Consider the following 5,765-nt stretch of genomic DNA (forward strand, 5'->3'; position numbering starts at 1 on the left):
TATGCCGACGACCTTCTTCTTTATGTGAGTGAACCTAGAGCCAGTGGCCCTGCAATTGTGTCCTTGTTGGATCAGTTTGGGGCTTTTTCCAGCTATAAACTAAACCTCCAAAAAAGCAAATGCTTTCCCATCAACTTAACCCTACAGATCCAACAGGAAGCCTTGCCCTTTCCCATATCTCAAGAAGGTTTTGTATATTTAGGAATACACATCATCCGCTTTTTCACATCCCTGTTTGCAGCTAACTACATGCCTCAAGTTAGCCAAATGAAGAGATGGAGTAGTCTGCCACTCACTATGGCTGGGAGAGTGCAGTCAGTGAAGATGACTGTACTTCCCAGATTTGTTTACTTGTTCCAATGTTTGCCGGTTTTCCTACCCAAGCCATTTTTTAACTCAGTTAACCAATCTATAACCTCCTTTATATGGGGTAACAAATTTCCAAGGGTCAATAAGTGCACTCTCCAAAGAGGTCGTGAAGTAGGTGGACTGGGCCTTCCTAGCTTTATTAATTATTACTGGGCATCCAATATCCAAAAGATATTATTCTGGCTCCACCGACCAGATACAGACTGGTGTCTGCTTGAATCACAATCCTGTTACTCCTCGTCTCTCCCAGCTTTAGTATATTCCTCCCTGCCATTGAAACCCTCTAGATTTACATCCAACCCTGTCGTACTATCCACCATCAAAATTTTTAACCAATTTTGTTGCCATTATAAGCTTACATCAGCTTCAGTTCTGGGTCCCATTCATAGTAACCATTTATTTCCCCCCTCTACACTCAACATTTCGACAGAGGGGTTTGAATGGTCTTATGTCCATTAAGGATTTATTTGATAGTTTCGACTTCCTACACAAAAAACATGGCCTCCCACATAATAATTTCTTTAAATATCTTCAGGTTCGCCACTTTGTCATGAAAACATGTCCTTCTTTTCCTGATCTCCTTCCTGTCACAGTGTTGGATAAACTCACTCTTACCTTTGCAAATAAAGGACTGATCTCTGCAGTATATTCTCAATTGATGTATTTAGGAGATCAAAACCTGAACAAAGTTAAAGCTAGGTGGGAGGATGACCTTGGTATGGATCTGTCTGAGGAATGCTGGACAGAAGCGCTGAAAAAAGTCCACTCCTCGTCATCATGTGCTAGATTGGGGCTCATACAATTTAAAGTTTTACACAGGGTTCATTTAAGCAAAGCCAGGCTTGCTAACATATATCCAGGGACGGATGCTGGCTGTGACAGGTGCTCGTTCTCTCCAGCCAATCTAGCTCATGCATTCTGGTCTTGCCCCAAACTTGTTAACTACTGGGCAGTGGTTTTTAAAACCATCAGTGAAGTCCTTGGGATGACAGTGAGACCTTGCCCGCTTGTAGCTGTATTTGGTGTAACAGATAAAACCTTGGGTTTAAATACAACCCAGTCTGATATCATTACATTTACATCACTTTTGGCCCGTAGGAGAATCTTGCTGGTCTGGAAATCTACCACTCCTCCATCTGCCGCTGCTTGGCTGGAAGACGTCATGTTTTTTTTAAGGTTAGAAAAGATTAAATTCACATTGAGGGGATCTGTGAAAAAGTTTTATTTGAAATGGGAACCCTTTTTATCATACTTTGAGGGTCTAAAGGAACTACCTATTGACTGAGGGCACTTGACAGTGAGTGGGGATCCGCCTTTATTCTGTTTTGTTACTTTATTATTGTTAAAAAGTGCATTTGATTTTGTGATATATTTGGATTGTGAAAAAATAAGCTGCCAAGGGGTGTTTAGGGAGGTGGGTTAAGATTATTTCGTTTATATTATTATTATTATTATTATTATTATTATTATTATTATTATTATTATTTATAAAAAACAAAATGGAGGAAAATGTAATGCCATACATCAGATGTACTGTGAATTTTTTTATATTTTATTTCCCTCCAATAAAAAAAACCTATTAATTAAGGATCTGCCAGCCTAACCCAGCACAGCAAAGTTTAATGATTAGATATGGATAACAAAAGATGGATTTGTCGGTGGCACATACAACACATTATATCTTATTGTAATTGCTTTTTTTAAAAGTTTTAAATTATCTGCACAGTTGGGGGCTGTGAGTGAGTGGTGGAATATTGCATTGGGGGAACGGGTTGTGTTGGGGGAACGGGTGAGTGGTGGAATCTTACGTTGGGGAATGGGTTGCATTGGTGGACCAGGCCTCCCGTGTGACAGGGTCCCAACGGGTGAGTGGTGGAATCTTACATTGGGGAACGGCCTGCATTGGGGGACCAGGCCTGCCATGGGGGCTATGGGTGATGGGATTTTTGCATTGGGGACGGGGCCCAAAGGGTCCCACTTGGTCTAGTATATATATTACTGAAACTCTTATCTTGGTTGATTTATACGCATGCGCATGCGATCCTAGAATCCTGCCAAAACGGTAGCGCTACACTCACCATTGTCCTGTGATGTAAATGAAACAAATTTTGTTCAGATTTATGGTATATTTTACAAGATATTGACATTTTAAACTTTACAAAAGTCACTTTTCAAACCACTTTTCCAGTTGCCCTGCCCGTCAGCCACGTTCGACGTCACAATGTGATCCCGAATCTCATTTACATAGAAAATGGCGATTTTCAAAAAATCAGTTTTAATCAAATTCTTCTGTTTTCATCAACAGCTAACATTGTGTTTAAGTTATTAAAAATAAACGCGATTCTCACTGAGAATTTCATTTAAAAAAATATTGTTATTTTCATTGTGTTGTGGGGGGGGGGGATGTTTCATTTTTTTTTAATCGCAAATTCCATTGTGGGATGGGGGAAGTTTCATTTTTTTTTAATATTGTGATTTTCATTGTGGAGGGGTGGAATAAGGGGGAGGTGAGGAGTGGGGGATGAAGGGAGAGGAGGAGGGGGGTATGGAGGGAGAGGGAGGGGAAAGTCGAGGAGGTGAGGAGGAGGGTGGGGGAGGAGGGGGGATAGAGGGAGAAGAGGGGGGAGGCAGGGAGTGGGGGATAGAGCTAGAGGAGGGCAGTGGGGGAGGTGAGGAGGGAGGAGGGGGAGTGGGATAGGGGGGAGGTGAGGAGTAGGGGAGCAGGGATAGAGGAGGGGTTTGTGAGGGGAGAGGCTTTATGGAGGGAGGGAGGGAGGGAGGGAGGGAGGGAGGGAGGGAGGGAGGGAGGGAGGGACTGAAGGTAGGGGAAAGGAGAGGGAGGAAGAGGTGAGGGATGGAATGTGGAGGGGAGGAGAAGAGGTGAAAGAAAGGGGAGGGTGAAGAGGAGGGGGAGGGAGTGCTGGGGATGAGGGAGAATGGAGGAGGATGGGGGAGGATGGGGTAGGAAGAGGGATGGCGAGGTAATGGAGAAGGGGAGGGGAAGAGGGATGAGGGGAAGGAGGGGGTAATATTTTACAGGTTATTGCCATTCTGAACTTTAAAAACTTTGCAGTCGCACTCCCACTTGCCGGCCGCACCTGTGCAATTGGGGGAGGGTTTAACGTAACTCGCGTCACAACGGCGATCTCTGGCGTCACAATGGGAACCCGTCAGCCGCACCTGTGAAGTTGGAGTCGAACAATATTCCACCACTGACTCATACAGTGGTGGAATATTGCCTCGGGCTGAACGGGTCAGCACCTGGTCTAGTAGTTGATAATTAAGAGTCTAACGTAGGAGTTCTTGTTATCTAGATGTTCCAGAGATATGTTTTGGGCCAGAGTGAAGGCATCTGTGGTGGACCTGTTTGGACAGTAAGCAAACTGCTATGAATCAAGACTGGCTGGGAGGCTGGAGTTAATGTGTGCTATCACCAGTCTCTTGAAGCATGATGGTGGATGTCAGCATCATTGGACGCTAGCTGTTTAGATGCCATGGCCATGGTGCCCGCCCGGAAGGTTCGTTGATCAGCAGGGTGTTGCCTGAAGTTTCGTCGGTCAGCAGGACCGGGAACCTGCCCGATGGCTCGTTGGTCAGTGGGATGGGAACTCACCCGAAGGTTCGACGGGATCAGAAACTTGCCCGAAGGCTCGTCGGGGACCGGGAATTCGCCCGAAGGCTCGTCAGACTGTGAGACGGGGAGGGAGCGGGAGACGTTGAACGTGAGGAGCAAGGCCTGTTAGGAGAGTGACACTGGGGTAATCCCTCCAGCATCTTCAAGGACGGCTGCAGGAGGTGACTGGGCAAGGAGATGAGAGGGACATCGGTTTGCAGGACCTGCTCCAAAATATTGAGACCGCGAGCCGACCAGACTTTGGACATTGAATAATACTGCCAAAAAAGCGGTGCCTGCATGTGTAATGTACAATATGCAAAAATAATTTCACTGTGCAGTTGTATATGTGACAAGTAATGCACCATTGAACTACTGAAGGCACACTACCTTACTTTTCTTTGGCACCGGGATGATAGTGGTCTTTTTGAAGCAGGTAGGAACCTCTGAATGGAGTAATGGGAGGCTAAAGATGTCTGTGAATACCTCTGCCAGCTGATCTGCACAGCTCCTGAGGACACGGCCAGGACATTCATCTGGACTGACTGCTTTCTGTAGATTCACTCTCAGGAAGACCAATCTTCCACAGCAACCATTGGTACAGGCACACCCAAGACTGGCAGGGCAGGTATCCGTCCTCCAGCAACCTTCTGTTCAAAGCAGCACAAATGGACATTCAATTGGCTACATTGGCCAGGCTATGTTGTTCACATGCCTGAAATGGGACTCCCTAAACCCGCTATTCTGAGCTTAGTTGGAGGAAGAGATTATCAGGTGCACAGAGGGGATATTTATGGATGTGCCTCATCTCCTTAAAGATGTTGTTAAAATTATAACATACCCACTAACTCTAAGAAATATCCACCTGAAGACTGCTCAAAGTGGAAAAGATGCTTTTAGAAACTTGATTCCATGCATCAAAAACATACAGAATAGAATAGAATAGTTTCTTTATTGTCATTGTAACATGAACCATGTACAACGAAATTTAAAAATGTCAGCCAGTCAGTGCACCATTCAAACATTTCTAAAAGCTAACGATACATACAAGGTAAAATATTAAAAGATAAACAACTAAAATAAATATCACGAAAATAGCACGCATAAACACCCACCAAGAAGCTCTGTGAAAATCATAGAAGCACACCACATCAGGGCCCTCCTGCTCCAAAGTTAGTGAAGTAACAGACAACAAAGATGTTGGTGAATGGCTGTTCTATGGACTGCGGGAAGACAAATACTGGCATTCCAGAATCAATATGAGGATATTTCATGAACAGTCCATGAACTGGCCCTTGGGTCCATGATATTTCTGTTGATCATGACGTAGCTTTTTTTTTAAACCTAGTTCAATGCCTTAGTATTGGAGATAATAGCCACAATTTCTAAATCTGCAGATGACAAAACTAAGCAACATTTTGAACTGCAAAAGGAAAGTGATAAGTTACAGTAGGTTCCAAACAGGACGATGGAATGCATGGCAGATGAAGTTTAATGCAGAGAAAAGTAATATGGGGCCATAAGTCATTGTAAGTGATGATAAATTGAGAAAGCGAATATGCAGACATACACAATTCTGGATTTTATCAATGGATCATAGAGTATGAAGGCAGTGAAGCACTGCTGAAATTTTAGAAAACCGTGGTTTGGGCTCAACTTGAGTACTGTATTCATTCGGTTCTCGTCATCTCGTTATTGGATAGATATGACATGAGAATGAGTCCTGAAAATATGTACAAGAACGATTCATGAGTTGAAAGATTACAGCAGCAGGGAAAGGTTA

This window comes from Leucoraja erinacea, chromosome 1 (assembly GCF_028641065.1).
Source record: "Leucoraja erinacea ecotype New England chromosome 1, Leri_hhj_1, whole genome shotgun sequence".
NCBI classification, from domain to species: Eukaryota; Metazoa; Chordata; class Chondrichthyes; order Rajiformes; family Rajidae; genus Leucoraja; species Leucoraja erinaceus.